The sequence below is a fragment of the Mauremys mutica genome, chromosome 6, assembly GCF_020497125.1.
Source record: "Mauremys mutica isolate MM-2020 ecotype Southern chromosome 6, ASM2049712v1, whole genome shotgun sequence".
NCBI lineage: Eukaryota > Metazoa > Chordata > Testudines > Geoemydidae > Mauremys > Mauremys mutica.
The window spans coordinates 54,532,519-54,547,364 of NC_059077.1; the positions used below are offsets into that span (position 1 = coordinate 54,532,519).

Below are 14,846 nucleotides of genomic sequence, written 5' to 3' on the forward strand. Positions count from 1 at the left end.
CAGGGTGGATACCTCAGCCACAGTTCAAAGAATTTTTTTTTCAGTAGCTTTCCCAATATGTAGTTTTATAATGATGTAATTTGCATCACTGTAAATTATATAGCATGTGTCAGAATCAAATGCTCTTAAAATACTCTCAAAGGGTGCTAAATATATTTTGTACATTCTTTTCTAACTCTATGTTACAAAGTAACTGATACACAACCCACAAAACATCTAAAAATACCCTTGCAGCCTAAGAGATGCCTACAATTTCATCTGCTCTGTGTAGTTGTGGACCACAAAAAACAATTTGAAAATCCAACTATGGTACCAGTCAGGAAGTTACAGATAGGAAACCGCTTTCCACAACTCAAACATTTGCCTTGTTTTCCACTAGCTGCCAACATGTCCAGGCTGCTAAGGAATAGAATCAGCCTAGAATAAATGTTTATTTTTCCTATGTGTCTTAATGCTATTTTTCTAACTTCATTAAATAAGATGTAATTTAAAAATGTGTATCTGGCTAAGTAAGAGATGAGGGGTTTGCTATTTGTTTGTTGGAGTATGTGGTTTAAACAAAGCTAATTCATTTTAACCCATATACCATGTATCAAGAAATGTTAACATTTATTTTTAATTTGTGTACTTCCATGACTTATTTATTACTTTTTTCTTGTCCCTCTGTGGTAGTATTCATCTCTCTGAACCTGCCAAGTCTTAAATTTGTAGTGCAATGTGGAGCAAAGACCCAAAATGAAGGACTGTCATAGGGTGGCTGGCCCCTATAAATGAAGCAAGTCCAGGGCACCTGTACTAGAACAGGTGTTCTCAGTTGGCCAATTAAGAGGGCAGGGCAGCATATGGGAGCTATAAAGGACAAGGGAGACTCTAAGAGAAGAAAATTAGGTGAGATGTGGGATTTAGAAGAAGGTCTCTGCAAGCTCTTCCTGAAAAGAGGCAGGTATTATTGAGCAACCAGCAGAGAGACTAGCCTGATGACCATCCTGAATCAAAACTAATGATGGGAAATTAAAATGGGCTGAGGGCTTAGAAACTAGTAGAGAGGCTAGACTACTGACCTGCTGGAGGTGGAGAGGGTTGAAGGCTGAAAGAGGCAGTGGGATGTGCCTGTTGGCTCTCTGAATCAGAGAGAGCTGGAAGTGTGGCAAGGTGAGGATCACTGGGGCTCTACTTCATATACTGTCTGGACTATGGTTCTGGTGTGGGACTTGTTTTATTATGGTTTATGTGTATGGGACTTTCTTGGGTAATTAACCCTGAAAGGGATCTATACATTCAGAAAGACTGTGATTTCTAGGGACTCTAAGGCTATGTCTCCACTGGAATAAAAGACCTATGGTATAGCTGAGGCTGGCCCAGGTGACTGACTTGGGCTCAGGCTATGGGGCTAAAAATAGCTGCATAGATGTTTGGGCCTAAGGTCCAGCCTGACCCTGAATGTCTATACAGCAATTTTACAGCCCCATAAGCCCAAGCCTGAGTCAGCTGACCCCAGCCAGCCATGGCTGTCTAATTGCTCTGTTGATGTACCCTTAAGTGTAAACTGAAGCAGGCACACCTATTTTGCTGCAGCTTGCCCCAGGAAGACTCTCCAGGCAGCAGTGGATACCATATTACAGTTAAACACAAAATATATTCCTGCAGATTTAAAATTCTGTGGGGTTCATTTTTTTAACAGAAGTGGTTCTTTCTATAACCTCAGTTTCATGAACTTTTATTTCTGTTGTGAATAATAGTTTTTTTTGTTTTGTTTTTAAAAGACCAAGGTGATACAATCTGTGTGGAATATGAGTGACTAGGTAAAGCAGGCTCTTGTGCCCACCCCCACCCCCAGTTTGTTTTATAGCTGTCCACTTGATTTTCCTCCTATAACTCCATCCCTTCAGCTTGCAAATTACTCTAATTTACTCATGTGTAATTTGATACCCGTGAATTTGATCCCCCACTACTTAACACTATTTCACTAGTGTGGCACCAGGGATGGTCTCATACTTTCTACATTAAAGGTCACTACTGACTGTAAATCTGTTGGGGAAAACAGATCCCTCACTGTCAGTCCACTCACCAACATTTTGAACCTAGAAGTTTGCCCCCTTTCATTACATCTGGCAAAGAGCAAAAGGAAAAAGTAGATGGTACAAACAAGCCTCAAATAGAAACTTCATTTTCAACAACTCCAATAGAACAAAAATTGGATGAGACCTTAACAACCAAAGTAATCTTTAGCTCTGTATGGCAATGAGGGGTAGATTTTTATTTTTTCAGGAAAAGCTTGAGGTCTATTCACAATTATGTGGGTGTATTTGCAGGCCTACACAATTTGTGCAATAGTGTGTGCAAATGGGACACTTGTAGATGCAAGTGAGTATATAGATACCTAAATATGCAAGAAAGCAATTGCATAACTAGTAGATGTATAGAAATCCTATTGCACAAATATACAATCTTAGTACACTGTTGTAGGGGCTGGAGTTACAAACACAGGACTGCAAAAGCACACAACTTTGTGTTCATAATTTGTACCCATTTTCCCCCAAATCTGGTCCTGGGTATCCCATGGCATTAAATTTGCCCTAATGTGCTTGCCTGTCCCTGCATTGTTGTAAAGCATGCTTTGCAGCAGTTGTTGGTTTCCCCCTCCCCCACCCATTGCATGTTTGTGGTCCAGTATGAATACAGCTGTTAAGAGCTTTCAGATCTTTTGGTATGAAAAGAGCAATATAAATTATTGTTGGTTGAGACCTTCCAGCTTTTATTATGGTAGCAAATTACAAGCTACTAGTTGCTTTTACTCTTTTTATACTGATCAGTATACCTAGTGGTCTGAGACAGACTGTCTTTATTTTTTTACTCAGTGTTTTAATTCCAAATTTTGTTAACTCTAACAAACAAGTGCTACCCAGCCTTTCTTCCTCTGCCTGTAGGGCATGCAAAAAGCTGCTTTCACAAGCTGATATCTTGCTGTTTGTGACAGATGTAGCCTGCCTTGGCCTAGTAAATGAAAATCACAAGTCAACTAAATTTGCAACCCATCCCATATGATATAAAGTTCCACTCCCCTGATCTAGGGCAAAATCATTATAATTATACTATATAAACTTGTGTACTTCTGCAAGATAACTGATGAATTGAAGGGAGCTCATGACTGCTCATGCACCCCCTTGTTCACAGAGCTGACCTTTGTTCCTTTTAAAAGAGAGTATCTGTTTTAATCTTTTTTTGAAAAGTCTGTCTAGTTCTTTTCCTTCTAGAGAGAGACTTCTGAACCCGTGCAAACTGATCACTAAGGTCAAGAGGAATATGCAGCTGGGTTCTTTAGACTAGGGAGGCTAATGATCTTCTGTGGAACCCCCCTCCACAAACACACACTCTCTCTCTCTCTCTCTCTCTCTCTCACACTCTCTCTCTTTATATGGATAAATCAGTTACATTTGAGAATTGCACCCAGGAATGACACCCACATGAATTGATCAATGTCTGGGAGGAAGTGAATATTATAATTTACTCTTTTTAAATATAAGTAAGGTAGAGGTACATAAGTGAGAATGAAAAATGAGTGGAAAATAAAATGCAAACATTATGGGAAATGAGTCCTATATTTTGAGTCCTGAAACAATATTTAAAGTCATATTGAATTATGGGTATGGAGGATGTCTCATGACAGGTGCCTCCAAACATTCTATGTAAGTCAACAGGCATGATCACTTGTCCAGAATGGTTTTGTTACACATCTTTTTCTCAGCCTTGTTGCTGCCAGGTTCAAATGATGATACAAGCTCACTGTTTAACAAAGCTGGGAAAAGGCTGTAACTTCATTAGATAAATTTCCTTGAGAGATAATCTAAGCTCACTACAGATACCACTAGCCATCAGCTCAACTATCCTCCCCTACCGCTTTATCTATCAATCAGACATCCAGTCTGGTCTGGAGATTCAGGTTAAAAGATATCACAGCTGATGTCTGAACAACAGATGCCATCAGGGTTAAATAGGCAGGGCCAGCCACACTAGATAACTGTATGCATAATGACCTGGCTACCAAACCTCTCAATTCTCAGTTGACCACTTTCCTGACCCCGTGTCCCATGGCAGGTGTGTCATCACCTCAGCAACAACTCCAACCATCTGGAAAACCTTTCTTGAGTTCATTCCAGTTGTATTTCAAATGCTGGCTAAAGAGCTAAGCTGAATGATAATTGCATCTAGACTAGTGCAGTGGACTCTCAGTTCATCTGTGAACAGGCCTTGAGTCTTGCTATTATGCCTCCCCACACATGTATTCTCAGACTTACAAACATCTAAATGTTATAGTGCAAAGCAGTCATTTTCAAATGAGAGCGCCTAGCAACCCTAGATGCATTTAAGGGTGATCAACACAATAATGCTGAGGCTTGAAAAATGTACAGGACAAAATCTAAGTTCCTAGCTGGGGTGAATTGTATTGCCCTGCTCTACGTAGACATTCTGACCATATTTTGAAGACGTCAAACAGATGTGTACTGATGTACACAGCATTTAGTGGTATAAGAAACATTTCCCTGTCAATCAAATTCATGTTTATTACATTTTAAAACCTTTAGCTTACTCCACTTCTTCTCTCACTTGTATTACACCACTTTTTCTCTTCCTAACTTCACTATTTTTCTCTTTTCCTATCAGACATCACAGTGCATCTTTTTCCTTTGTTGCATTCAGCCTCAATTTCCAATTATTCTTCTCTCCCCCTGCTTCCAGGGACAAAGCTGATTCTGATAGCTCCCCAAAGTCACGGACACTGCCCTGAAGAGTTTACACAGAGATTGCAAATACTGAGAGGATGATGCAACTATATGTGGTCTCATGACACCATATGCATTTAAAACAAAGAATTAAAATGTGATGTAACACAAATAACTGAAGAAATAAAGTAAATTTTTTTTAAATTACAATTCTTCCTGCTTTGCAATGTGATTTTAAATGATGTGGTGTAATAGTAACAATAAAAGCCCTGAAGAGCAGTTAGTTCCACAGCATGAGGTACCCTCTATGCAAAATTATAGAGTTAAAAGTATTCTGCTACTCTAGACACCTGATTGGCTGAATGTCCCTAAGTGCTTTATAATCATAAGAGTGCCTGTAAGTGCACATATAAGATAAAAATGTTCCAAGTAGACCTTGACACAATAAAGCTTAACAGCTCTGTTATGGGGTAATGTGTCAAGAATCCCTGTTTTAATAACTAATTGATTACATACTTACCCAATCTGGTGATCATTATGTGTTTGCAGGTAAGGACTATTGGGTAAATACATAATTAAAGAATTCTTGAAATATTCACTCTAGGTAATTTTTTCAGCAACAACAAAATACTAACTTAAGATGCAAAGGCAGTTTAGCTACAAAAGGCTGCACTTAAACAAAGCTTTAAGTCTGACTTAAACAGACATAGGCCAAAAATGTAAAGCTAAGGCTGAGATATCCAGGCTGACACTTTGGCTGTTGTGCACCAAAAAAAAAAAAACCCACAGAGGAGGGAGAGGCACAACAGAGAGAATTAAGGCTAGAATGTCAGGCCAGATTTTTAACTTTAATTTTGAATTTCCTCACTTTTGTCAATTTAAGTGTGACCCTTATATTTTATAAATGTATTAATTTGTACTTCATACAATAGGTAAACAAAAGAGGTGAAATTTATTCTATTAATCCACAGTGGAGAAACAGACTAAATGTTTCAATTATGCCACTTATAGTACACATAGAACAAGGCACCAAATCTGCCTCTATACATACTCTTCCCCAACACCATGGTGGGACTAATATAGTCACTTTACTTCAGCTTCGCACGCTGATTCAGTGATAGAATAAAGTACTTCACAGATTAGCTTAGTCTGCAGCACTTAAAGGTCAGAATTTATTGTAATGTAAATCACAAAGCAATTTTATCTTGACAGAGATTACATACTGTTACAATATTTCTCACTGAATCTAGTGATGCGTTTGCTTTTTCTTTGCAACTGCTGTGCAAATTGGACTTTAGCCCAGAAAAGAAAAAGAGATGGCAGGCTGCTTGGTTTTTCAGCAACAGCTTAATTTCTCTTTGTATTTTTCAAAGCTCCAAAAAAAGTATTAAAAAAATTCTTCCATAAATGCAAGCAAACCTTTCACAATATAAAAGTAGTTTATATAGGCATTAGACAGAATATTCACGGAGTTACTTTGTAGAATTACTGACACCTGACTCCTAGTGATCCAAGCCAAAAGATGCCATTTAACGATGCTGAGGTACCACTATTTCATATTATTAAATACACATTTATTTTTAAAATTCTAATATTTATATCCATATTAAAATTGCCAACAGTTAGAAAATTTAGAGTTGAGACTGCTACTTTATTCTTACTCTACCCCACTTGGCTTAAATATTGCCAGGATTTCAGAATAGTGTACCTCTTACAAATTATTATGCCACATTTTTTTCCAACATGTTTGGAGGACTGCTCCAGGTGCACATATTAACTTGTACCTGCATTCTATTCGGCTTCTCATTTGGTGCTCATCACTGTAGTATTTGAGTATCTGTCCAGTAGTACATTAAGCAATGTGACTCATATCTGTCATGTTGTTTGTTCTCTTATCCTCTCTCCAAGGGGAGAAGTATGTGTAGAGGAGTGTCTTGTTTTAATAGGGTTTTAGGTGTGGTGGGGGATTCATTACTCCAACAGGCAACAACCACATAAAAGTTAGTCATGCATGGAGGTATCTGCACAAAGGCCATTATCAAGTATGCAAATGTACAGTCAGCGGGCTGACTCATAAACATGCCTTAAAGGATCCTGTTATGGAGAACCTGCAGGGTAGTATCCCTGTGGCAGCCAGAATTACAGTGAGCAATTTCAACCCCGTGCATCCCTTCTTTGAGAGACTCTGCACAAACCGTATAACAATGTGGTCTAATTAATACATATAATGGGCAGATAGGCATGACATGGTGGGCTATAGATAAAGCAAACATCTGATTATTCACCTGATGAGAAGCAGACTTTATTGACTATACATTTCATTATTGCAAAATAAAAGGCCAAATTCTTTCCTGGTATAAATCTATTGAACTTATGCTCTGTGCTTCCAATTATACTATACCATTTTTTCCCCATGTTAATCTTTGGGACATGATTTTTTCATATATGTTGCATAGGTGATTAGATGTGTTCTGGTATTACACTACCAAACCAGGGGTTCAATTTAATCATAACCCCAACCAAATGTTTTGCAAATGGAAGACAACTAGATTGGACAGCAGTTACACATCCCTAATTAGAAAGGTATTTCATAGATATAAGTAAGGGTATAGAGCAGAACCACCCAGAGATTACATTTGTTTATATAGTGGGGGACAGGACATATTAGAAGATGAGGTTGTGTAGCCCAACACTATATGTAGAATCATTATTTTTACAGGAGTTATAGTCTCCATTTCTGGCAAGTAACTGTGAAGACTATTACTCTCTCTCATTGTATCATCAGACATCTATCTTAAAGAGAAAAAAATGTGGGAAATTTTAAAGCTGTCACAGCTCCACTCCGAGATATTGATTTCTATCAAAATCCTTATTTTTTTAAAAATAAACTATTTTAATATTTGAGAAAGGTGTTAAATGAACAACCTGGTTCTTCACAGACCAGATGCCATGCAAGCAGTGGAAAATGAGAATATTGAGTAACAGTAGGGATGTAATACTCCTTTTGTATACTGCATTGGTTAGATCTCTATTGGAAAACTATGCCCAATTTTGGTGACTATACTTTAAAAAAGATTATGTAAAATCTAGGGACAGTTCAGAAAAGAGTTATAAGAATGTTTTTGGTCTGGGAAGCACAAATTAGTATAATAAACTTAAGGAACTCAACCTTACTTAGAATATTAAAGAGAAAGTTAAGAGGTGATTTGATACATACCTCCAGAGAGAGAAGATACGTTGTACTAGAGGGCTTTTTTATCTAGTAGGCAAAGGCAAAATAAGATCCAATGGCAGGAGGAAAAATTTAAACTGGAAATAATGCAAATGTTTAAGAGTTAGGGTAATTAACCATTGGAACAGATTACCAAGGGTGGTGGTGCATTCTTCACAACTTGAAGTCTTTGAAAATCAGGGTTGGATGGCTTTCTTAAAGAGATACTCTGATTCAATGACAAGTTACTGGACTCAATTCAGGAATCACTGGATGAAATTCTATGACCTGTAATCCCCCTCTTTGTTTTAAAATCTGATTCTTCTGTACTCCATCCCATTTTTTTTGGCCTAAAACTAATCTCAAGAGACTATCTCTAGGAATGAAATTATCGTTCATTTTCAGTGCCAATTCATTTCTACAGAGAATACCAAATAAGGATGCCAATTCTTAAAGTATCGGTCTTCACTTCAGAGCTGGAGCAGAAAAATCATTATAGACCTATAACGGCTCATACAGTCTTCTCTTGTATTTTAATTAGGGATGGAATAGATAATTTGGCTATGGAAAGAATCAGCCTCAGGGTTCACCCAAATCTCCAACTATACCAAACCTTCACCTTTCTAGGCGCTAGACTGTGATACTCTTTACCATATTGAATTGTACTTTTCACATTGAGTCCTATTGGAGTGAGCTACTACTCTTGAGGAGTCAAGTACTACTCACAGTGAGTAAATATATCACAATCTGGCCTTAAGTTTGTAGAGAACTACTCTTCCTTTTCTTGACTCCCCTGTTATTTTCCACTCTGTCTTTTCAAGGCTAGCAGTGTGGGAGCAGGCCAGGAATTTCAATGAACTCCTCTTTGTGTGGAAAACACAGTACAATGAAACAGAAGAGAGAAAAACTGGAAAACAAAATGGTGAGTTGAGAACCTTAGCAGAAGACAGTAGCATTTTCATGGATTTATGTACCACAGATATGGATTTAGGTGGGGATTTGATAAGAAGTTATATTATACGACAATTTGCATGGTTGTATAATCACATTAATTTCAGGACTCTGAACATAACTGGACTTTCTGAGCCATGTTTTAGTGTGTAGGGCTTGCACTTAGAATAAACAAATGTATGTACCAAACCAGAAGTCAATGTGCTGGTGATATGTGTGTAAATCAGGCCTGTAATTTGGAAGTCGTTAAGGCAATGAACATAATTCTGCATGCACAGATTCACTTTTCAAAGTACAATCACACATTACACAATTTTTAAAAAAAAACTATGTTTCTGTTCAAGATCCAATGGAGCACGTATGTATACCATTGGTACAACTGCCATACATCCAGAGGAGCAGAGGGCAGCTGGGATCTAGCCACCCATCTTTCTTCTCAATTTCACAGTTCCTGCTCTGAAATTGATAAGACAGCTAACAACAGCAGATGTAAGCTAGGCAGTATCTACACAGACACTGTGTCACCCTATCTACACTGACATAAGCCTTACGGACGTGGAGTTATGATGTCTTATGGATGTGGAGTTATGATGTTAGTGTAGTAGAACACTTACATTGGCGGTAGGAAGGCTGTAGTGTAGACACTGACATAATTAGGTCAAGATAAACTGCTTTATGTTGATCTGTGTAGTGTAGACAAGCCCTGAAATTGCAACTTAGAGTCCGGTGGATTTTGTGGATTCCTTTACTGATTTTCCACCTTTTAAATTAGTTTTTATTTTATGAGATAGATAAGCTTGGAAGGATTAGAGTTTTTTTGGATAAATGTTGGAAAATGTCGATTTCACTGTACATACACAGCCAAAAAAAAAAATTCCATTGATGATGATCTAAATTTATAGACAGTGAAATTAAGAAAACTGCTGCTTGAGAATTTATCAGAATTTGATTTAAGGATATTTACTTTCTATGTTTTGACATGTGATGTTGATAAATTTGTGTTTTACAGTTGTAAAGCTTTAATTTTTTGAATCTCAATGTCTACTGTCATTAAATAATTATTGGTTGAGCCCATTATTGCCTGAACCTCCCCATAATTTACCACAACATGAAAATTTAAATTCATAAAAATAAACATTGATACTATCCACTGAAATTATTTTTAAAAAATGGAATTCTGCAAAGTGTAAAGAAAGGGTTTTAAAATGCAACTAAAAGAAAGGAGAATATATGTAGAATCCATCAAATACCATTGGACTGAGCCCCAGGTTTGAGAAAGTCACATGTTTTCACCACACTTGCTTCTAATGAGCATGAAAAGGAAGTGCTAGTGAACAAGCAAAATCCAATGTGTACAATTTGTGAAACTTTGTATTGTTTAAAAATGTGGAGGAGATTACAGTAATTCATAAAGGATTTTTGAACTCCATTAATATGCTTTTCAGCAATGAAGTGCTAGTGTAAAACACTGTCAAGCAGCAAGAATATTTTATATATAAAGAAGCCAGAGCGCACAATAATTATTTTCTTGTTCTCTCTAGTCTTGTCTTTACCTAGTTGCTTGAGCAAACATTAAAGCAGACCTGGCCATGCTTGTATTTAAGACATACTATTTATTTATGACTTTATGTATTTAAAAAAGTAAAAACAAACAAACAAAAAACTACTTCTGCATGAGTTTGCCACCACTCTCTTTGCATGCTCTCAGTTCTACCCAGAGATAATGTGTGTATTACAATTGATTTAAATACAAGTATCCTGTGGTACTTCTTGAGCAAAGATTCCTAATTTATTAGTTTTTACATCATTGTCCTTGCATGTAAACTCCCACTTTCCAAAGAAAAATAGCACAAAATCAGTCATAATTTTTAAAAGCACACATTAAAGACTCCAATCAAAGCAGGTTAACAGTACATTTAAATAAATTCTATTTATAGATCAGCCAATGAAAATAATAAACATTTCAATTTACAGCAGAAATTTGATATAAATGGCAATCAACATGTACATTTTTAGATGGTCATGTAGAAATCAGGCTTAAATAAGTGGCTGAAATCTTACTACCTTGTGATGAATTAAAATAAGATCATGTACATTCTTGCAGTTACATTTAACTCTTTATATTTAACTCTTATTGTTTATATCACGTTCATGGAAACTTGAATATGAACTATCCATGTTGTTTTCTCCTTTATCGTATTTTGATCCTTTTTTGAACAGAGTTAGAAATATAACATTTTTGTTTGAATTTTAATGTGCATTTCAACGTCACTGATGATCTCAGTGCAGCTGTGTAAAGGTAATTATAAGACTGCTGCTGAAGAAGCAGCAGAGGGAACACAAGACTACAATATTTATAAACAGTGGCTATTTCATTTCCTGTTTTAGGGCCTGAGTATCCTCTCTGCACTTGATCAGGTGGATGCAGATGGAGATGCAATAAATTACAGCATTCTCCAAATCCCATAGAAGATTGTCATCTAAACTAAAACAGGTTTAAACCAATGTGCACAAAGTTGTACCAGTGGGACTGTATTGATTTAACATCACTCCTTTAGTTTAACCAGTGCAACTTTGTGTGTACACCGGGGCTGTGTATGTGTGCAGACCTGATCTTAGAGGAGGTCTCAATGTACGGGAAAACTGTTACGTTACGTATTCTAACTGTATATTGTGTTATGGCATCATTTTAAAAATTGTTCACAATCACCATTTTGAATTCTGTAAAGTTGTCTTGGAGCCATGTTGGTCTCCCTTCTTGTTGGGCTTTTGGCGCCCTTTTTCTGTAAGGTGGGAAAAGATTGGTCACATGATCCGACAATTCTGCCCAGAAACAAGAGAGTATATAAGCTCCTTTCACAGGCTATAGGGTGCTGTCCATCATGGTGGCAGCCCATGTCCACGTCGGTCATCGGTCGTTGTGAGCAGTCTCCAAGAGGCAACACATCAACTCACCCCTACTTACCTGAGATTGAGGGATTCTGGTCCAGCAGCTGATTTGATCCGTGTTCCTCCTGTGTACAGCACCATAACCAGGCACAGTAGAAGGTCTGGGTTGTCCATAGCACTGGAGCTGAGGCAATCATGACCCTCCATCCATGACTGACGTCTCATCTGTAAAGTATAGATTTCTGGACTGTTAGTCCATAACACTTGTAAGGGCTAGAGGGACTGGGCTTCACACCCTTGATTCCAAACCACTGAGTGTTCTTTACTTTCCTGTACCTAATAAACTTTCTTTTCGTTCACCTTTAATCTTGTCCTTCTTCTGTTTCACTGAGACCATAGGTGACAGACCCTAAATCAGGGATAATCCAAACATCCATCATTAGCAGGGGTCCTTCAATACCCTCCCTTCAATTCCCTTTTCCCCGAACATCAAGAGGCTACTGAAATGAAAATATTTTTTTTAAAGAACACTTCCATTCTGTCTGCCAAATTTTACATATTTTTCTATTTTATTTAGAGCAGTCTTTTTTTAACACTAAACTACTTCAAAATGACAATTCTTATTTATTCCATGCCAAAAAAAAAAATCTGTTCAGGGAACATGTAGGTGGCATGGTTAAGGAATCAAAATGCCAAAAAGGATCAAAATGCAAAAGTTAAGGCTGCATTTGCCTCATCATATGGAGTCTTTGCCTCAGTTCATAGGCACCTACAGAACATTCATATGGCGTGTAGCATTTCTATGAGTGTTTTGAGCTTACTAAAATAAAAACCAAAAAAACCTCCATACTAAAGGTGGTGGATGGGTGCATGCAAAGGCAGGCATGGGGCAAAAGGAGACAAGAGAAGAAACATAGACATAGATTATGCAGAATTTTGAATACAAGCAGTGAGATTTGGTGCTGTGCCTCTAAGGAGGGGCAAAGGCAGTTTTAATCAACCTTTGCACCTTTCTGGTCCTGGGTTGTGTTTAGTGCTTCATTTGTACCAGGGGCTTGCCAGGAGCCCCAGCACCACCAGGCTTGGCAGTTCATAGCCTCCAAGGCCAGCTCCAGCTTTACTGCCGCCCCAAGCGACGAAGAAGAAAAAAAAAAAGAAAGAAAGAAAAACCCAATTGAGCTGCCACCGAAGTGCCACCGAAGACCCAGATGTGCTGCCCCAATAAGGGACAGAGTGCCGCTCCTTTCTATTGGCCGTCCCGGGCACCTGCTTCGCTGGTGCTTGGAGCCTGCCCTGATAGCCCCAGACTCTCTGGGGTTGCCGCATCAGTTAAGAAAGTTTAAAAAAAAAAAAAAAAAAAAGAAGCTTGAGCCCCAGCACCTCTTTCATTACAAATTAAGCACTGATTGCTCTTGGGGTTACCCCCTCTGAGATGCAGAAGAAATGCATCCCTAACCCCACCTCAGACCTCAAGAACCTACTGTCCCCTTCCAGGAGGCCCAGCCAACTCTACCCCTCTCCTTAGCCTCTTTGCTGATAATCCTTAGATCCATCCTACTTCCCAGTCCCCCGGCATTGACAGCAGCCACAGTTTCAACAGGTTGAGGGCCCAGCCTCCAGAACAGGACGCGGGTGCTGGCTGCACTCCCAGCCATGTGACATGTGCAGTAGTTACAAGATGGGTGGGCAGCCTCGCAAGTGCGCATCTTACAGGGAACTTTGGTCCCAAGTGGAAAAAAAAACCACGGCACATTAAATCTTTTCACTGGCAGTGCAAACACCAACTAGGTGGCAACCCTAGCTGCACTGCAGCCCCAGCATAACTGAGACAGCACGGGGGGATTTCTGCCCCCAATACCGCCTCTATATTTGAGCTACAACGGGGTCCTCAGAAATCAGCCTTATGGCTGGTGAGCCAGGGAGATTCTCCCACAGCCAGAACTTCAGCTTTTAGAGCCCCTCTGTGCTGCTCTGACCTCTTACACTGTGTAAAAGGGCAGGAGCTGTGGGGAGAATCTTGCCCAAAGATCTAAATTTGATGTGGAAGGTGGAGTATAAAGGGATCCCACAAATAATCCAGCTTCTAATTAATCCATCTCTTAGCTGCTCACATGACTTGATTTTATTAGGTTTGTAACATAATGGTCAGTGATCTCACCATGCAGCTGATTTCTTGTAAAGAAAATGGACCTTTTCCTAGTGACATTTGTTTATGGATTACAGTGTTCTTGACATTCTGGAATGATTTTGTCTAGGAGTGTATAGTTCTCGTGGAGCTCCCACTGGAACGTATTGTAGATCTTCAGTGCTTCTGGGCCTGCTACATGAAGCAGTGTGTAGAATTTCACCCTCTCAGATGTCTGTGCTGTACCACTTGCTTCCAGAGAAATGTGAAGTGTTCAAACCACCTCCTCCAGGTTCCCTTCCATTATTTAATCAAGAATTTATTACTGTATTTCATCATTTCATTTCACCAAATTATAAGAACAATCCTGTATTCCTTCCACACCCACAGCTGAGATTAAGGGGAGTTTTGGGCACACTTGAAACATAGAATTGAGCCCTGCCACAAATTCATTCTTGATTGCTGTTTAATTTTGTCATAGTGGAAGTAGATAGCAAGGTTACCTCTTGGCCAAATCATGGCCTTGTAAAAATGACTTAAATTCAATTTTTTCACCTGCTTAAATACATGTAAATAATAAATGCATTTCAAAAAGTGCTTGGAAGACTGCCATATGAAACATATCCACATTCCCAGCACTAGATGTTGGGATAAAATTTTCAAAAAAACCCTAAGTGACTTAGAAGCCTAAGTCCCATGGGTCACTTTTGAAAATTGAGCATAGGCCCGTAAGTAATTTAGGCACATTGGGAATTTGTACCTCTAATCTCTAAATACACAATTACCTTGGAAGTGATCCAGCTAAAAGGAGCTAATATTTGGTTCACCACAGTATTCATATTACATGGTCAGATAATACAATAATTAATATTACATATTTTGTGAGAAAACTCTATTGACATAAATGATTTAAACATTATTTAAAATTTGAAAAGATAATTGAAAGATT

At 38.3% G+C, this 14,846-nt stretch overlaps 1 long non-coding RNA gene across 1 annotated transcript; it reads left to right on the top strand.

Annotated features, from left to right (window-relative positions):
• Positions 1–882: 882 nt before the first annotated feature.
• Positions 883–12,219, top strand: LOC123373104. The gene is made up of 3 exons (XR_006580563.1): positions 883–1,152; positions 8,754–8,854; positions 11,272–12,219. It is a non-coding gene; the product is annotated as an uncharacterized LOC123373104 (long non-coding RNA).
• The last annotated feature ends 2,627 nt before the right edge of the window (positions 12,220–14,846 follow it).